The 20,475-nt window shown below is 47.1% G+C and overlaps 1 long non-coding RNA gene across 3 annotated transcripts; it reads left to right on the top strand.

Moving 5' to 3' along the window:
• The first annotated feature begins 14,155 nt into the window (after window positions 1-14,155).
• Window positions 14,156-18,528, top strand: LOC104865604. Of its 3 annotated transcripts, XR_781221.1 has the most exons (4): window positions 16,534-16,600; window positions 16,803-16,923; window positions 17,608-17,848; window positions 18,043-18,528. It is a non-coding gene; the product is annotated as an uncharacterized LOC104865604 (long non-coding RNA). The 3 variants fall into 3 exon arrangements; XR_781222.1 differs by lacking the exon at window positions 16,534-16,600 and adding an exon at window positions 14,156-14,211 and having other exon boundaries at window positions 17,608-18,528; XR_781220.1 differs by having other exon boundaries at window positions 17,608-18,528.
• Window positions 18,529-20,475: the final 1,947 nt, after the last annotated feature.

The following is a 20,475-nucleotide window of genomic DNA, read 5'->3' as shown; positions in this document are numbered from 1 at the left end:
AAAAAAAAAAAAAAAAAAAAAAAAAAAAAGATGGCTCATAACCATCGTAACAGACACTCCTTAGATATGTGAGCTGAGCAGGGTCTGACCCAACGCTTTAAGGAGAGAAAGGAGACAGATGCAGAAATGAAGGCAGAGGTGCCACACTTAATCCTGATTTCAATTACTCCAGGCACCTGCAGGCACAGCCTTGAGTCCCTGACACAGGGAGACTGGAGGGGTTCAGGAGTCATGAGAAGAAAGACCCACAAGAGGTCATGCACAGAGGTGACTGACGCCTTCTAGGGCCTTAGAACCGGGACTCCCGAGGTGCCGTCCTGAGGACAAGACAGCTCAAGGGCCAGACCTAGCAGCATCAGGCTGCTGTGCTGCCCTGGCAGACTGCAGAAGCTGGATCTCATTTAGATGTTAACTAAATGCAGGGAAGGGATGAGGGACAGCCCTGGATTCCCTGGAGTTACTTTCCCCACTCTAATTGGCTCTGTGCTTATTCATTCACTCATTTATTCATTCATTGTGAGTCTGTTCCCCGGATTGGTGGCTGCTTACAGGAAGAATACCAAACTTTTTAGTGTTTAACACAAACATAATTAAAATGTGCAGATGCAGCAGGTATAATTTTTAATAAAACATCTGTGCTATACTTTTCTTACTATAAAGGCAATAAATGTACATAGTTGAAAATTTAGAAGATTTAAACAAAGATCTGCAAAGAATATTCAGAATTCCACCACCTAGAGAAAACCATTGTTAACATCTTAAAAATATCTTTTCATTTTTTTCTGTGTAAAAATGTAAATATATTAATGGTTTATGAAAAGGTGATTACAACCTCTATGCCATTTTCCAATCTGCTTTCTCCCCTTAATGAAAATAAGCCAGGTATGGTGGTGCATGCTTGTAATCACAGCTACTCTGGAGTCTGAGGCAGGAGGATTACAAATTCGAGGCCAGCCTGGGCAACTTAGCAAGACGCTATCTCAAAAATTTTAAAAATTAAAAAAAGCTGGGGAGGTAGCTCAGCACTCCAAGGGTTCAATTTTTAATATTGGGAAAATATCCATACTTATATAGAGAGACTGAATCATGCAAAGTTAATATATTTTCATCTATGATATCATTTCAAAGGAAACAAAATTCCACTGTAGGTATATATCATAATTTCTTTACATAACCACCTCATTACCAGGGAAGATTTTGAAATCTAGTGCTCTCTTATGACCTGTTAGTTGGATAACTCTATTTCACATACGTCTGCTGTCTCTCTCTGCCTTGCAGACCCCTGGCATGGATTGAGGACCAGTAGCTCAGGAGGAAACCAGAACCTTAGAACAGCTGTCAGGCTGCTGAATCTGTCTTCCTCTTCTCCTCTAAGCGCGGAGAATGACAGCTGTTATTCTCTGTCTCCCGGGTTATATAGGTTAGAGTTTCTAGCTGGGCTGCGATACCTCCATGAATTCCACCCCTTGTTTCACTTTGGAAATTCTCCCGTGAATGAGCAGCGATCCACCTTCCCGTGGCTGACTGGAGCCAGGTGACACACAGAACGTTAGCCCAGTGCCGGGTGCCAGGAGGAAACCATCCTGGTGGAGAAATAAAGCGAGGACTGAGCAGAACATTAACTCACTCTCTGGGGTGTGTCAGTGAAGCACACGTGTCAGAATCGTTTTTAGAGATATTCACGGGAGCCGGTGGTCGCGCTCTCATTGCCTTTGGTGGAGCTGCTGCTGGCCAGCTGAGCACGACCCAGCCATCGTGCCAGTGCCCCAGTCACCTTGTGTTTTAAGCAAAAGTCACTTGCAGGGGAGTGACTTCGGGTGGCGAAGGGGCACCACACGGGTACCACATGCATTTCACCTTCTCCTCCACGCCTGACGCCAGGAGACCTGTTGGCCACATCCAGCCTCTCTCTGTCTTCCTTCATCGTTGCACTGGCCCGCTCACCTGGGGAACTGTCACCCTACCCTTCCCAGCAGTGTAGACCCCACAGAGAGGGTTCCACACCCACCTCCTGGGCAGAACTCGATGCCGCTCCTCCCAGACGTCGAGGTGGTCAGCTCACCTCGTAGCGATCGTGGTGAGTAGCACCAGACGAGCTAGTCCAGCAAGAGGTGCTCGGGTTGCAGCTCCAGGGTGAAGACCCCTTCCTCTTCGGCTTCATGTTAGCGACGAAGCGGTGCCTTCCGACTCCCACCCCGGGTGGTAGGTAGAGCCCAGGATGAAGACAGGGGGAGGCACTGAAGTCTTCACATTGCCGGATCAAACCCAGTCTGTTTCTACTAGAATTTAAATCTCCATTTCTTTTTAAACATGTAAGCCATGTTTCTTTCTTTTTTGCTACCGGGGATCAAATTCGGAACCTTGAGCTTGAGAGACAGGCGGCAGCACCACTGAGCTAAATCCCTGGCCCCAACACATCTTTCTCGTGTCTAAATCAGTCTGGGGAGGGTATTCTCATGCTTACTGCGGAAAGATACCTACCCTGGGAGACTAGTAACCTAAATGATCCACTGGGAAGAAACTGTAGCAGACTCCAACTTTCTTTCCTTTGATGGTGCTGTGGCTGTGTTTAGCTGTCCCACTAAAGCCTGGTGCGGATGGGGTGGGACTTCCTTCTTCAGAGGTCGCTGAATCTGGAACGTGTGATGCTGGGGTTAGGGCTGTGATTACTAAATCAGCACATGTGAGTGACTAGTTTGGCACCACCCTGATCCCGGTAGTCTGCATAAAATAAAAGGGGCAGAAAGACACTGTTAAATCATCTTGTTGCCTTTGCTACTGTGTGGGCTCCCTGTTGTTTCTCCTCTCTCTGCCTTGCAATCAGCTGATTATGGACTCTATGATCTGTAACCCAAATAAACCACAGTGCCTCCAACTTTGGGTGTTGGGTATTTTGTCTCAGCAATGAGAGAAAAGTAGCTAACTTGGATGGCTTTCTCCTGGTGTACAAATTTTTCTTCCTGTGACGCGTGGGTTTCTGAACTGTACATTGAACTGTACGCCTGCTTCTCTTCCCTCTGTGTACCTTTCTTCTCCTCCATAGGTCCCAAGCATCGAAGCTGCTCTCCCCTTTCCATCTTCTGAGATTTTCCATGTCCAAGAATGACTATTACATGAAACACAGTCCCCAGCTCCCGCTTTCTCTCTTTTCCTGACATCTGCAGTTGGTTGCTAATCCTGGAAGGGAGCATAGGGATTTATGCTGAGATTCTGAGTTTCCCGTCTGCCATGGGCACAGGGCGGAGAATGTCACAATGGCTCCAGGTTTTGACGTCCCCGCCCTAGGCGGAGTTCTGAGGCCAGTTCTTCTCCCAGTCACACCGTCTGCCTGTGGGCGCTGACTGGATGTGTCCTTTCCTCATTCACAACTCACTCAGTTGCACTGTGGAAGCTTCTGCTCCTCGTCTAAAGAACGCACTGAGCCCACAGTCCTGACACAGACCTGAAAAGCACGCTGAACCCTCAGACAGATGAGCTGCTCAGCATCCGCCCTGCTCCTCAAACCTGCTCAAGCCTCCCAGCCTCCGGCTCCGAAGGGCATTTTAGGGTTAGAGACACACGGCTCCAAAATAGCTCCCCTGTAAATAGCCCCAGTTGTCACCAAGAGAACAGGTGGGCTTCTGCTCACACCCCGGCACTCAGCTGTGACTAATACATTTTATAGACATTGCTCAGCCCCGCTTTATTCATGAGTCTTTCCTCGAAACCAACAAAATCTGTACCACTCTAGAAATTCTGATTCCTGGATGAGATTAGTTTGTGTTGCAATTTGAACTCAGCTGACATCTTAGTGTATTTTCCCTCATTTTGAGAGGAGAAATTTATGTTCTGTGATTATAAATAATTTATTTGGGTGTCATGTGTCCCCTATATTTTTACGTGGGAAGCATAATCCCTCAATTCATATGTTGATGGGCTTGGAGGCGGGCCCGTTGGGAAGTAATGAGCATTAGATGAAGACCTCAGGGTGGAGCCATCATGTTGGGACTGGTGTTTTTATTAGACAAGAAAGGTTTTGGGAGGCTGAGGCAGGAAGATGAGGCAGGCAAGTTTGAAGCCAGCCTGGGCAATTTAGCAAGACCCTGTCTCGAATAGAAAAATGGGCCAGGGTTGTAACTCAAAGCAAAGGCCCTGAGTTCAATTTTCAGTATTGCAAAGAAGAAGAAGAAGACAGAGAAAGAGAGGATGAAGGAGGAAGAGGAGAAAGAGGATTCACAGGGGAGGAGGAGGAGGGAGGGAGGGGGTACAGGAGTCGGGAGGGACATGAGCGAGTGCATCCTCACTCTGACTGTTCTGATGCCCTCCATGTCAGGGTGCAGCCAGAGGGCCCTCACCAAATGCCAAGCAGCCACACACACCGTGCTCATGGACTGTCCAGCCTCCAGAATCAAGAGCCAAATAAAGTTCTATTCTTTATCAAATAGCCACTCTCGGGTATTTTATTATAGCAACAGAAGACAGATAATAGGTATGTAATGCAGTGGCCAATCAGTGCTAACCTTCAGCTGTACCCAGCTTGGAGAAGGAGCAGTCTGTGGTCCCACCTGCCTTCTTCTCCGGCGTCTTACAGGAACTGAAGTCAGGCTCAGGATGGTAATGCACAGGGCTTTGTGGTTTGCAAGTCCCACCTTGCCTAGTATGGAAGTGAAGGGGCCTGGATTCTCCCTCGAGGCTTGAAGAGCCCGTCCAGGGTAAAACTCTCATCTCAGGCTCCTGAATGTAACCACATCTGAAGGATTCCTCTTCCCATGCGGGTTCACAGGGTCTGGAGGCTGAGAGACGTGGATGTCTCTCAGGGTCGGTTGTTCAGACCACCACAGGGGACCCGCTGCTGCAGAAAAGAATCTGGGTAAAGGAGCAAACGTAGCATGCAGGTGTGAAGTAATGAGTTACACTGTTAGGTGTCCTGGCCCCACCTTGGGACCGTACAACCCATGTAATTAATCATGGAAGCTTTGCCCTGGAAATCATAGTCTTCTATGCTTTTGTCACCCAAGAACAATTTTCCCCTCTCAATACAGCCAGTGCCCCTGGATTTATGCTGATCCTACAGCAGCTTTATTCTTTCCTTTCTCAGCTGTTGGGGTTTCAGAGGAGAAGGAATAAAATCTGTGTCCCACCCACTGGACTTCAGGAGCTCTCAGGAACCACAGCGACTTTGCTGTGAGACCAGGCCTCCAACCCCTCATCAGGCCCAACCACGGCCGCCCAGGCAAAAATCAACACGCAGCTCTTATTTTTTGAGCGCTCAGAAACGTAATACACTTCCGGGCCAAATTTCTTTGTCCTGAAAGAAAGGATAGATCCCATCCGAGGAAGGAAGCCCTGTGCTTTGTTCCACGGGAAGAGCGGCCACAGCGCCGCAGGCTGTGGTCCCCGTGGGACGGTCCTGGAGCCCCAGGCCCGCTCTGTCCGAACGAACCCGCGTGTCCGGGCTGCAGCGGCTCTGCTGGCCAGTGTCTGTCCCTCTCCAGCTGCAGTCATCAGTGCGGCCCAGGCCTCTGTCTGCTTAGCCGCTACCATGACGACCAAAGGAAAACAAGGGGGCACATTCAGTCCGGAAGTAGCCTTGGGAACTACCAGTTCCCGACTTGTTCACTCCAGAATGATGCATCTTGACATTGTGGGGTCAGGACGAGCTGCTCTTTCAGACAATTTTCCATAAATTTCCCCAGATGGAGCCCCCAAGTCCCTCCCGCCACTCTTCTGGGCTCCCACGTGACTCACATAATAAAACCCAATGTCCAGGCTTCGTGGAAACTAAAGCTTGTATGACCTGGGGGATGTGAGCTCCTTCCAGAGCAAAGAGAAGATAGAATTATGAGTCTAAAATTGCGTATGAGATTGAATACTTACTTCGAATGGGAAAAGAAATTACACAAACATCTAGGGAAATAATACCCTTGTTATTTGACTGCCTAACACACCCTTAATACTTTTATCTCCTTCCTTTATTTTTTGTTTTTATTTTTCTTGGATACAAGGTCCTGCTGTGTAATTCAGGCTGAGCTTCAACTCACTATCTAGCCCAGACTGACCTTGAACTCAGAGTGATCCTCCTGCCTCAGCCTCCTGCATGCTGTGATTACAGGTGTGCACCACCACACCTGGTCTGTCTTCTCTATTTTTTTAGCTGTGTATCTCTATATTTGTTTTCATATGACAACTATTTTGTAATACCATTTTCTATAGAAATATGATTCAGTCTTTCCTATAACATAATTGAATTTTTAAAAAATTGATACATGAAAAGGGCCCAGGATTTAGCTCAGTGGCACCGCACCTGCCTTGCAAGCACAAGGTCCTGACTTTGATCCCCGGTACCAGAAAAAAAAAAAAAAGGATACATTAGAGAATGTATTTTTGCTCTGTCCTAGTTATGCAGCCTGTCCTCACTACCAGTGCTTCATTTTAGTCATCTTCTTGTGCCTGGTGCAGCACTCTCCTAACTAGTTTCCTAGCTCTAGCTTTGTCACCTCCAGTTCATCTTTTACACAATAACCAGAGATTTTCTAAAATAAAAGTCACTTGGGTCTCTTCCCTCTTCAAACACAGATGTGCTGGTGCTGTGTAACCATCAGCATGTAGTTGAAACTCCATCACCAGCTTCTGCCTGATTTGTAAAAAGATGTCCAATAAAAATTTTAAAATTGCCAAATTTGGGAAAGCATACATCAAGTTTCCTTAATAGAAGAACTGAAAGATCTCATGCACATTTCAGGTTTTCTCACACAGAGCTTAACCTTGACCACTCTGAAGTGGTGGTCTGTGTTGTCACTGGCAACCTCACTGGAACAGCGGACTATGATGTCAGTGCCTCCTGTTAGGTAAGGAAGACCTAGGTTATCAAGCAGCGAAAGAGCCTGTCTTTACTTGGAGTCATCTCTTCCCTTGAAGGAGCTACTTCTTTGTGCATGTTTTGGAAAAGAGAAAACCAAAACTCTTCTTATTGGCTTTTAATTTGCTTCTCAATGTCAGAACAATTCCCATTCATCTTATTGCTTATGTATGACCTTCTCTACCCAACCCCAGCTCCGTTCATGCCATGAAGGATGCGGATACCCTTGTCCGCGAATCCAAGCTTTATGCACAACTTCCGGCAAGCAGCCGGGCCTCGGCCCTCTCTTGGGTCTGAGGTGGCCTCGTGCAGCAGGGCCCGGGCTCGGAGGAGGAAACACCAGGTCCCAGGAACTCAGAGTGTGGGCAGGAAAGAGAGAGAGTGTGCATCCGGGCGGGCACATCCCTCATCCCTAATGATGGGGTGCAGCAGAGAGCCAGAGTGCAGCCTCACAAGTGTGGGCCACGGCAGACTTGACACCCAACGAAGTCTTCCCGTAATCCGATCCCACCGCAGAGTAGCATTCGGCGCGCACCTCCACCCAACACAAGGGGCTGCGTGGTGCACCTTTCACCAAAATGTGAGGCCCAGCTGGAAACACTCCTAGAGCCTTCCCAGGACCTTGGAAGGGGTTTGAAGCCCGAGCACCTTGGTTTGTTTTGCAGTCACACTGGCTCTGCAGGAAGCGGCAATCACCTGAGATCTGGAATACTGGACTGACATCAGTCACACAGCTGAACCTCACACTTACACTTCTGCCCTCGTTCAGAGACGAGGTTTTCAGGAACTCCCTGGATGGATCCTAGGCCTGCATTTTCAGAGCTTTTTCCCCTTTTCCTTACTCTGTTTCATCTCTCAAGAAGCCACCACTGACCAGCAGGAGGATGTGAGGACCAGGGAGATGCAGGGTATTTCTCCGCCCCCTCTGCCTGAGGCCTTGTCACTGTGGCTCTAGCTGCCGCGGGACAGACCTCTGTGTGCCAGAGTCCACCTGAGTGGCCCTGGTCCTGGGTTCCAGCAGCCACCACCTCCTCCTTTGTCCTTCAGCTCAGTGGCTCTTGATGTGGGACTCAGCACACATATACAAGGTGTGCTTGAAAAGTACAGTGAATGTTAGGTTTTAAAAATTTATTACAGTAAAAGATAAATTGCCTGACCCCCCCTTAGAATACTCCCTTTTGCTTCAAACACACTTGTCCCATCTCTCGTGCCACTTTGTGCAGCGGCTCTGGAAGTGCTCTTTTGTAAGTGTCTTCCGCTGTGCTGCCCAGGCTGCCTGGGTGTTTTGGGCCGATTTAAAAGGTTTACCTTTCGTGGTCATTTTGACTTTGGGGAAGGTATCATGCAGTGCCAGAGCCTGTGAGGGAGGTGGATGAGGATGCCCCACAATGTCGTTGAGCCTGCCTTTCTGGTGGACGGCACTCGGCAGCAGTGTTCTCTGTGTTTTTTGGTTTTGTTTTCTGAGACAGGGTCTCACTGTGTAGTTGAGACTGACCTGGAACTCACTGTGTAGCCCAGGCTGGTCTCGAACTCACAGCGATCCTCCTGCCTCAGCCTCCCGAGTGCTGGGATTACAGGCGTGCACCACCATGCCTGGCTGTTAACTGTATTTTTAAAAAAATCACACCTTGCAAAGAGACTCACAGAAGAGGACTTTTCAGCACTGCTTTAGAAAGCGGCAAGAATGATGCAATAGGTGTGTTCAAAGCGAGGGGGAGCATTTTGAGGGGATCAAAGACAATGTGTCTTTTACTGCAATACATTGTAAAGAATTCAACATTTGCCACATATTTTAATTTCCCTTTATGTACATTTAGCAATATCTGAAGACAATTGTGGCTGCTGTAACTAGGATAGGGGGATAATGTTGCAGCAGTAGATAAAGTCCAGGGATAAAGGCCTAACATGCTATGATATGCAGGATAATTCCCCATAGGAAGGAGTGATCCAACCGCAAATCTGAAAATGTCTGGTCGCGGTACACACACCTGTAATCCCAGCACTCTGGGAAGCTGAGGCAGGAGGATCACAAGCTCAAGCCCAGCCAAAATCTCAAAAGTGCCAGGTTGAAAACCCTGCTTTGGCCGGAAGACCACAGTGATACCTTCAGTTGTTAATCTTGGATTTGTCCACAGTGGATACTTAGCTCTTCTATTTCCCTGAATTAATTTTCATTTAACACCTAAAAATGTTTACCTTTGCTGGAACATTATCTAACGTATACATGTCTGTAAATATATTGAATTATAACATATTTAGTTAGGAATAAAAATAAAAACGTGAAGTGGCTGCTGTTTTCCTGGCTGAGCTAACGCCTTCCCCAGGTGGCAGCTTCGTCTCTCTGCCAAACCAGCCAAGGATGTCCTCTCTGCCCGCAGCCGCCCTCCATCCTGTTGGTTTCAGAGTGGAACTTAACAGCTTTCACAAAGTGCTTTTTAATTCATAGACTATGTTGTTTTACGAGGCCCATCCAAGTTATAAACTGAGTAGAAGAAAATGCATAACTTTTTCTTACGAAATGAAAATACAGCGTTCAAAACAGTCCAATTCCCATTATTCAGAAATGCATTAGTACTAAGAAAATGTATTTGGCAATTTAATAGCGCTCTAAATATAAAATATAGATTAATTTAACCCCGATTAAAGGGAGATCTTTGTGATTCTTCTTAATTCTGTTAGGCTAAATTGCCTAGCATGCTATTTATGTTTTCTTGGATTTTAAAAAATCATTCTTCCCCATAGAAACAGTTCAGTGAAAATTCTGGAGGACTAAAAAGAAAAAGCAAAGAAAATATATTTTGCTTCCTTCCACGTTGTCAGGTGCACCAGCTTCCTAGAGCTGCCAAAACAAACGATGAGTGGCCAAAACCACACACGTTTACTGTTTCCTGACAGAGGCCGGAAGTCCCAGCTCAAGGCGTCGCAGGGCCCTGTTTTCCTCCCGTTCCTCCGCAGGACCATGCTGTGCTCTCCCTGCCGGGTGCCGGCCCTCACCTACTGACCTCACTTGACCTTGGTTCCCTCCCCTCTCTCTTTCTTCCTCCTCCCTCCCCTCCCTTATTTTCCCCAGTACTGGGGATTGAACACGGCCCTTTGCCTAAGCTGCATCCAGTCTCTCAGCAGGTTTCATCCGAGCTGGCTGCTTCCTTCTTTTTGAAATATTGTCCTTTCTGGGTCTCAATCACTCCACCCATCCTGGTTTCCTCCCTAGTTCACAGCTTCTTTACCTTTGTTGATTTTTTTTTTCTACAAATCTCCGGGATCCCGCAGGATGCCACGTGGCTGGGACGTTCCCACACTTTGAGCTCACTCTGAGTTCACATCCTACTTCCGGGCCCTGCCCTGAGGCCCAGACTGGCCCGTCCAGCCTTATCCACCTGAGTCCCCGCGAGCACCCTGAGTCTGTTTCTTCCCAAGGCCTCCTACCTTAACATGGCTCCATCTTCACCCAGGTAAAGGTCAAACCTGAGTCAGGATTTTTCTCTAATTCTTCACTGTCTCCCCCTCCCCCATACAATTCCATTTCTGGGTCCTCTAGGTGCTGCGATCAAAATGGATCTTTAATCCATCCACCTCGCTCCATCTCCACTACTGCCACTCTCTTCTGGGCCCTAGTTGGCTTTTACCCAGACAACTGCAATTATCTGACTCACTGTGCCCTTGTCTAACCTATTCTCTACCCAGTAATCTTAATTAGCTTATTAGAATTTTAACCAGAAACACCATTCAACGTGGATCCAAAGTTCTTACTTTCCCTTGGAAGGTTTTCTATGATGTTTCCTATGTACATCTTTAATCTTACCATTCTGACCATGAGTCTCCCTCTTGTTCCTTGAACACACACATCCTTCCCTTTTCTGTCTCAGGGCCTTTGCACTCAGGGCCATTTCCTCTGCCCATACTCTTTGCATAGCACTCTTTCTCATCCTTTAGGACTCAGTTCACACCTTCCCAAGGATGTCTCTTTGATCTCTCCTACCTAACGGAGGCCTCCACCTTTATTACTCTGTACTTTGTCACCTTATTTCTATCAGGGCACTTATTAGAAAATGAAAGTATCCTTCCTTATTGTTTATTTGTATTTGTTTTTTTCCTCTTGTCTCCAAACATCACTTATTCCTCCTAGCCCACAAGGTAGGAGGTTTTGTACAACATTTGCCATGAATGTGGTACTTCACAGATTTCTAAACCTCACTCGCCATCCAGCACCGTCAGTCTCCCCACAATCCTATGTGAGCAGAAATACTGTCTCATCCTATCAGTGAGGACTGTTTCAGAGAGGGCCGGAAGACCTGCCCAAGCCTTCCTAGACACTAGCAGTGATGGAGGCAGAAAGCTCGCCCAGTGTGTGCAGATTTGAGCCCACACCTGCCTGATTTCCAAGGTCTGTCTTTCTGCCATGCTGAGTCTCAACCCCTGGTCACTCCAGGAGCCAGAAGAAGCATGGAGAAAACACAACAGTTTTATTTCATTTCTTCTTTTACTTGTCCAAATTTAAACATCCACCCTCTGACACTGTGCTGGGAAAACACTCATTGCCACCATGCTTTCATTTGGGGAATTACTCTCTCCTACGCCATAGGAATCCTGTTTAGCCATATGGTGCTGGAACATTAACACTGCCCCCTTCCTTTCCCACTCAAAGTGCACATGTGACCTGGGCTGACCAATCGGATGAGTTCTTCCTCTGGTCTCCATGTGAGGCAGAAGAACCAGCTCCTAAGCTGATCCGGCCAATCAGCATTGCCTGTGGAACTTTTGTTGGTGACGTCAGGACAAGAATTGTGTGTGGAGGTTGTTATTCATGAACACCCAGTGGACAGGAGCTGAAGCAGCCATCTTGGTCACACAGAGAGAAACTTCTGGAAAAGTATACCTGACAGACAACATCAAAGGAGCTGGGGATGGATGGAGAGAGAAAGAGAGACAGAAGTGGAGGCCTAAGGCCACTATTTCAACATTTGAACCTGACCATTTATTTTTTTTTTTGGTACCAGGGATTGAACTCAGGACGTTGTGCTTGTGAGTCAGGTGGCGGAACCACTGAGCTGCATCCCTGGCCCCATGGTCATTTATTTATTAAATATCTACCCGCTCCCTAAGCTGGCTCCACAGGGTAAGAATACCATCTGCTTTTGTTCACTACTGGCTGCCCAGTGCCCCAGTGGGGCTTGTCACATAGTAGGTGCTCACATAACTGGCTCACAGCACAGGAATAATATTCAAGAGAGATCGTGTTTGGCTCTTGCTTTTGAATGCCCTGCCAGGGTATAGGGACTTCATTAAAGTGGGAGGAATCAGAGTCTGAGTCTTCAACTTTATGATACGTAATGAGTCCTTTGTCAAAAATTTTAAGGACAGTGGCTACGGATTGAAACTAGGCAGGAATAATACATCCTGGCTCTGTTCTTTTAAAAATGTGTGTGCTGTCTGAGGCGCCGTAATTTAATTTGACTCTAATATGTTTTTGAGTTCCCTGTCAGATTATAACCGGATTCATCACTCACTTGGAGGCTAAAAATAGAAGGTGATACGAGAGGTTAGCATCACTTAGCAGGGAGCACTTTCTCACAGGGACCGACATAAATCGGAGGAGGCATGTCACCCACTCCCATTCGAAGCTGCAGTTGTCCTCACGCAGAGGGGCAGCTGGAGGGCACCGCAGAAGTGACGACAGAAGCTCTGTCCCAGCCCCTGCTAATCAACCCTTCCAGAGCACGCAATGGCTCCTGATTGCTGGCTGATTTTATCTGGCTTCCAGGGGAGCAGCTGAAACCCTGGGATGGATGTGGGGAAGGAAGAAAGTCTGAGCTTTCTGGAAAAATCACTGATCTTGCATTGTTTTTAGGCTCCCTCTTGGTGGAATAAAAATGGTCTTTACATTTTTTTATCAAAGAACATTTGCAGTACGTAATTTTTATGTATCTTCTGTGGGGTTGGTACGTGTGCAGAACGCATCTGAATTCCTTTTCATCCCCCGACCCCTTCACTCCATCTCTTGGTCCTCTGTCCACTTGTTTTCCAAAAGCACTATCTGCCTACTTCCTGTTATCTGCCTTTTGTTCTGTTCTTTATAAACTGAGTTTCTTATATAGGAAACTCATGTGATATTTAAGCTTGTGAGTCGGATTTGTTTCACTTGGCATTACTGTCTCAAGGTCGCATCCATTTTCCTACAAACGATGCCTTCATCTTTTTTATGGCAGAGTGGTAAATATGGCAGTGTGGGATCACCGCATTTTCTTTAACCATCACCTGCTGACGGACCGTATAGGCTGCTTCCTGATTTGTCCTTTAACTTCTTTATGATGCCATCTTTTCTGGAGTGAAATGGAATCTCGGTGTTGTTTTTTATTTGCCTTTCTCTAATGGCCAGCAGTGTTGGACATTTCTTCGTGTATGTAGTGGCCACTTGTACTTCTCTGAAGGGTCTACTCATGTCAGTTGCCCTCTGTTCTGACTGGGTCTTTTATTTTGAGGGGCCTGATTTTTTTGAGTTGTTACACTTGATCTTAGCCATAAGGCCAAAAAGTGATTTTTAAAAAAATTCTTTATATATTCTAGATATTGGTCCCCTTGTCTGAGGAGTAGCTGAAATTTTTTTTTTCTTTTCACTCTGTTCGTTGTTTTTTTTTAATGTGCAGGATCTTTTAAATTTGATATGACCCCATTTGTTAATTCTTGACTCTATTTCTTATGCAACTGGGGTTCTGTTCAGAATGTCCTGGTCAGCTGGGCATGGTGACGCATGCCTGTAATCCCAGAACTTGGGAGGCTGAGGCAGGAGGATCGCTGTGAATTCAAGACCAGCCTGGGCTACATAGTGAGTTCCAGGTCAGTCTCAACTACATAGTGAGCCCTGTCTCAAAACAAACAAACAAACAAACAAACACAAAAAAACAAACAGAAAGTCCTGGTCTATGCCTATAACTTCAGGAGCTTCGCCTATTTTATCATCCAGTAGGTTAAATGTATCTGTTTTGACATTTAATTCTTTGATCCATTTTGATTTTCATCTAGTACATGGTGAGAGATATGGATCTAGATTCAACCTTCTGTATGTGGACAGCCAGTTTTCCCAAAACCACTTACTAAAAGGCTATCTTTCCTCCAGTGTGTTTTCGATTCCTTTGTCAAGGATCAAATCGTTAAATGTGCTTAGGGTTGTTTCTGCAGACTCTGTTCTGTTCCGCTGATCCTCGTGTCTGTTTTTTTGGCCAGTGCCATGCTGTTTTTATAGCTGTAGCTTTATAATATAACTTCAAGTGTGGGATTGTGATGTCACAGCAGTGACAGACTCCAGGCCATTGTGAGGGCCACTGTTTTAGGCAGCGGTGGGGACCCTGCTGTGAGGGATCTACTGCTGCATCTTGGTGAGACAGCTCAGTTCCATGGGTGATGTTAAAATTCAGAAAGAACTCAGGTCGTACCCTCTGCGCTCTCTGAGCTTCCTTTCCTGGCTCCCTTTTATTGTTTCCAGACCTTGTTTCCTGTCCTTCAGTCCTCCCATCCCCTACTTTGGGTGTCCTTTTGGCTCTGTCCCCCTGGCTTCTTCCTATCCCACCGTGCCCTGATTTTATTTATAAAAATACTCATCTGGACCCCTTTCTTCTGGCCTTGGGCAGTGCCTCGCTTGCTTGTCTCCTTAACAAGCTAATTCATGACAAAGTAGTAATGGCGGAAATTACTATGGGCAACGTTTCGGTGTTCCCAGACATCAATGAAACCTACTCAGACATTGTCCTGACTCCTTTAGTAGCTCCTGGCATGAGCCTTCAATCTTTTCTCACCAGGGGATTCATGGAAACCAGAGATGATTAAAAGAAATGTTTTTGTTCCCGCCCTGTGGAAACGTTCACTTCGGAATCGCCTTGCTCTGACTCTTCAGCTCCCGTGGCGTCTGGGCTTTATGGCGGGTGCTGTGCTGCAGGGCCCACTGCCTCGTGTTCAGGATTTTCTTATAATGATGAGCACGAGCCAGGCTCTGCCTGCAGTGACCAGAGATTCACTGTCATTTTTCAGCCCACTTGGGCTCTATAGACACTGGCATCCGAGACCTGAGGACGGCCGTTCCTGCAGAGAGCCGTAGACCTCAAGGCCACGATGCGCTCTTCTCTCTCTGTTCTCCTAGGGATGCGCTGGTAGAAGCAGCTTTGCATTTTCTGCATTGTTTGCTGTCCGCCCCCCTTTGAGAGAGTCTCACTGGGTGATTCAGGCTTGTCTTGATTGCACTATGTAGCCCAGGCTGGCCTCGAACTCACAGCAATCATCCTGCCTCAGCCTCCTGCATCCTGGAATTACAGATGTGTGCCACCACGCTTGACTGGTTTTTGTGGTGGTTTTGTTTTGAGATGAGGTGTCACTATGTTGCCCAGGCTGGCCTTGAACTTGTGATCCTCCTGCCTCAGCCTCACAAGTAGCTGGGATCACAGTCATACACTATTGTACTTGACTAGTAATTAAAAAAATTGTTTTGGTAAAATATACATATTTGCCATCTTAGCCTTTCTAAGGTGTAGCAGCATTTGTGCTTGCAGTGTTGTGTAACCATCACCACTACTCAATCCCAAAGTGTTCTCGTCATCCCAATTAAAACCCTGCGCCCGGTAAACAGTAACTCTCCATCCGCCCTGTTGCAACCCTGACTACTGCTATGCTATGTCTGACTGTAAACCTGCCTGGGCTAGGTGCCTCGGGTAAATGAATACGACCTGCCCGTGTCTGGCTTATTTCACTTAACATCAGGGTTCATTACAGCTGTGTCAGAATTCCCTTCCTGCTTATGATGGGGTAAGATCCCATCTTATGGATGCGCCACGTGTCATTCGTCTGTTCATCTGCAGATAAGACGCTAGGGCTGTTTCCCCTTCTGGTTACTGTAAATAATGCTACTATGAGTATTCAGTCCTGCAGGTACTGTCTGAGTCACTGCTTTCAATTTTTGGGTATATATCCAGAGAACTGCTAGGCCATATGATAATTTTCTATTTAACTTTTTTGAGGAAGCCACCAAGCTGCTTTCCGTAGCTGCTACAGTGTTTTACATTCCTACCAGCCATGCACCAGGATTACAACTCTGGTTTGTTTGGACTTTTAATAGGCTGAGAGCCATCTCTCATTGTGTAGAAGTCTTGCCGTATTGAGAGAATCTACTGCTGTATCCTTTACCCATTAATCTGTTCAACAAATATATATCAAGTACCTACAACATTGAGGGAGTGGGGCTGGGGTCCACAGCTTTGTGTGTGCTTAGCATGTGTGCTACCACTGAGCTGCACCCCAGGCCATGTTTCCGGGTGCTGTTGACCGTGGATACTTAGCCCTCGAGGCCCAGAGCTCAAAGGGCCTCTTATTTCCCATCGACATCCCTGCCCAGCCCTCTCTGCTCTTTGTCCTTTGGATGGTAACTGTGGGCAAAGAAACTCTCTAAAATACAAACCAAACAAAGAAAAACGTTGCTAAGCTTCATGTTGCCCCTCTGTGAGACAGCTCGGGAGTTTGTGTGATGATTGTTGTGTCTAAACCCAGCTCAGCATCTGGACCAAGGTGGCTGTCGATCATGACTTTCTCTAGGAAGATCTTAAATAAAATTGGCATGAGAGTTTGCAGTGTCACCCTGCTAAACTGATGCTTGCCTGTTTTAGAAGGGTTAATCATTGTTTAAACAGGATGACTATATTTTTGTAAAAGTTTAATCTTGGGTCCTTGGTCAAGAATGTCAACCTGTTATAATGTGGCCTCTCAAGAAAAATCAGGCGCAGTGTAAGTCTGTCACCAGAATCCCCATTATGGTTTCCATCTATGTCCCCCAAGAGTCTCACGTGTGTGGAAGGTGACTGGATCACGGGACGCTGTACCCGTCAGTGGATTCATCTGTTGATGAGCCCAGGAGTTGAATGTGTGGCTTGCTAGGAGGTGGGGCCTGGTCACAGACGGACCTGGAAGAGCGTCTTCTCGTCCCCAGCTCCTGCCCTGTCTCAGTGCTCCCTGGCTGCCGTGGGATGTTCAGCTGTCCTCTGCCGGCCCCTTCCGCCATGCATTCCGCCTTGGAGCCGGCCAACCAGGGACTGAACCCACAGGAAACTGTGAGTCAAATGAACCTCTCTTTTTTAAAAAATTGTGGACGCTTGTCAAGTATTTTGTCCTAGCCACGGGAAAGTGACTGATGCAGTCCCCCAAATGCGAATGTTTGCAGTCCGGTTTACTACCCGTGTTTACATTTTTTAAGAAGACTGCTAGGATAGACCAACAAGTTGGTCTCTGAACAGTGGGGATTCCAGGGATCCTGGTGAGCCAGGGGTCAACAAAGGCCCTCCTGCCAGACATAGGCTGCGCGTCTGTGTAAATAAAGGCTTGGCAGCCACGTCTGCTGATTTAGGTATTGTTCCTGGTTTTAACAGAGACTGAATCACTCACAAAGCCATGTAACATTCCTACTATGTGTCCCTCTTCCAGAAACATTGTCAACCTCAAGAGGAGGCACGAAAGGCAGTCGCCTTTACATTTCATGTGCAGCCTTCAGCCGAATGTGTTGTCTCTAGCTGGTTGCTGGCAGGGTAACTGTTCTGGAGGGCCTTGGGGTTTCTGCAGCGAAGATACCTGAGTGCCATTTGCCAACAGGCTTAGCTGGACATTGCTGGATTAGGCCAGACTAAATTGTGGTAGCAAGACCCCATGCTTTAGTGGTGTGAGGAAGGGACGAAACTGACCTCCTTGGGTGGTGGCTCTGCCCCAAGTCCTTTCTGTCGAATAGCTCTGTCCCATCTTAGGGCCTGCTGGCACCTGCAGTATCAAACCCCGGAGTCACCACATCCTGTTTCCAGCTGTCGGAAAGGAAAGGACATGATGGTACCAGCCCAGAAGTGGCACGCATCGTTTCTACTCATTCAAGGCCTGGAATGTGCTCACAGGAGCCCGGGAAGAAGGAGAAACAAACGCCATCAGTAGCGGCGTAGCCGAGGCAGAACGCTCCATGAGTGCTAAGGGTCCCCCGGCGACTCCTGGGCCCAGGTTCTCGAGCTGCGGCTCTCCAAGGGTGGCTCCCAGCCAGGGACGGTGGGGCCGGGGTGGACACCCTGCCTCACTCCTCTCCCAGCTGAGCCCATTCCTCCCTAAGGCTTCCGCTGTCACTTACTCTAACTCCCTTTCCTCTTCCTAAATCTTGATTTGCTCTTCTTATAATATGAACAATGAATTCCTGGTAGGACACCTGGCTCTTGAACCCTGGATGATGGTACCAACAAGAGGTAGTTACCATTGTTATCCCCATATTGTGGATAAGGAAACTGAAATATACAGCAGGTAAGTGACTCACCCAAGGCGCACTAACCATCGTTAGCCCTAGGCATGGTATCAGGTGGTGGCCAACCTATGGCACGCGTGCCACAGCGGGCTGTTTGTTATCATGGAAAGCTCTAAACGTTTGCCATCACTGGAGCATATCCTAGGCCTGACCAAAATTTTTTCCTCCAAGATTTGGCCATGGGGTGAGCTGGGAACATGTTGCTCTTACCAAACAGAGCTGCCACCTTGATTTGTCAAGAAATTCTTGCTTTTACATTTGCAAAAATATCCCTTCCTATTGTTATCTTTTAACTTTATCCTAGCAGCATTGGTTTTTTCTTTACTTCTGGTGGCTTAAAGTTTTATATTTTTATACAGTAAAACCTGATGATCTCTTCCATATTGAGTTCCCTCCCTTTCAGGCTAAAAGAAAAAAAAAAAAAGGATCATCCTCCTTTGAGAATGATGATAAAATACTCAATTCGATTTATTTTCCTCCACTCTTTCAATGTTTGGGTTTTGAATATTATTAAGACTTGTACAACTCTAATTGTTTATGTCTGTGGCTGTGGGAAAAATGAATTTCCATTGTATTTGTCTTTGAATCTGCCAGAGAAAGAATTTATTTCACAGACTTAATAGAGGAAGCCAATACTGTGACTGGCCATGAAGAAACTCTGTTCTGTGTTTATGGTGGCAGGAGGCTTGAAGTCAGGCTAGTGGGGCTGCAGGTAGCAGGGTTGGGAGGCAGCACACAGGGAGGCAGGAGCTGAGCTCACAGCTGTGGCTGGTGCAGTCCATGTGCTTTTATCTGAGGATGCACCCATCCCCCAGGGGGTGGTAAGTTTTTCCTGCTGAACTTCACAACATCCTCCTCCTCCAGAAAATGTCTTCAGCCAGCCAGAAATTACCCTACTCCCCCTTGTACCAGCAGTCAGTGACCGGTTACGATTCTGAGCTGTGACTTCTGCTGTGGGATGGGGCTGGCACTTGTCTTCAGTGAGAGAGCCCACCCTAGCCAAGTCTCTTCTCCTGCCCTCTCTTCCCCGCCCCCCCATGTGTTCCTCCAGTAAATCTCAGGTGTTCTGTCCCTGCCTTGGGCTTGGTTTCTAAGAGTAAATCTAATCTCCTACAACCAACATTTGTAGCTCTTATAACAAATACATTTTATAATCTTTGTAGATGTGATAAATTCAAGGTTAAAGATTGCATTTCGGAGAGTTTAAAACAGTGGGATGGATTGTGAATTATTTTGGAGAAGTTTCTTTTTAAACTTTAAATGTTAAAATTTAGGATTGTAGGGGCCCGGGGATTTAGCTCAGTGGTCCTGCTGCCTGCCTTGCACACACAAGGAACGGAGTTTGATTCCCAGTACAAAAAAATAAAAAATAAATAAAAATTAGGATTATAAGATGTAATAACACATTTAAACTTGAGACCTTTGACTGACCCATCTGGATAATATTTATTATTCTTTCTTTTTCTTTTTGAAACAGAGTTTTGCTTTGTAGCCCAGGCTGGCCTTGACCTTACTATGTAGTGCAGGCTGGCTTTGAACTCACAGCGACCCTCCTGCCTCAGACTCCTGAGTGCTGGGATGACAGGTGTGCACCCCCATGCCTGTCTAGTTCTTGTTTTTCTGAGGTTTCTGGGATTGTAAATACAACTCCATGATTTTGAATTTTCCTCATATCTTTGTCTCTCCCTAGCCTTCCTAGTAACATACCTGCTAGCAGGTCTCTTTTAGTTTCAGTCAAAGCTGAATCAAAATAGTTCCCCAGTGACACGACATGGACGTATTATATTCTTCAAACTACCCTCAGCACCAGCTATGGGATTATGTCTCCCTTCTTTCATGGTCATTATTTTCCAAAGACCACACTACATGGACACTGCCACCTCATTTTCCTTCCCAAGTCCGGCCACAGGAGTTTGGTCACTCTCTCCTTGTGTGTCCCGGTACTGTGACTTCCTTAAGTTGGGGGCCAGGTGGCGCGCTCAGCATCCCCCCAAGAGCGTCCCGGCCCCACAGAGCAATGTGGCATCCGGCGGGCCTTGCACTTGTGTGGGCCACACCCCTGGCGTTCGTCACTGATCTGCCGAGCTGTGACCCTTTCCTCAGGCCCCCCCGAAGTCTGTTGCGCTCCGCCGGCTTACCAAGAGCGAACCCAGTGTGCGGTGTGTTCGTGTGTTTGGAAGATGAACTCTGCCCCTGCTGAGTCTCGCTGTGAGCTCCTCTCTCCTTTCAAACACAACAGCTGGGAGGTGGCTCAGGACTGCTGTATTTGCTTTCTTGATTTAGTTTCTCTTCCCAAGCGATCGATCGAGGGGGCTGTTTGGAATCCTCAAGCAGC

The sequence above is a fragment of the Fukomys damarensis genome, unplaced genomic scaffold (genome assembly GCF_012274545.1).
Source record: "Fukomys damarensis isolate Sample0158 unplaced genomic scaffold, DMR_v1.0_HiC HiC_scaffold_15, whole genome shotgun sequence".
NCBI lineage: Eukaryota > Metazoa > Chordata > Mammalia > Rodentia > Bathyergidae > Fukomys > Fukomys damarensis.
The sequence above is the reverse complement of the archived record's forward strand: the minus strand, read 5'-3'. Positions and strand labels throughout refer to the sequence as shown.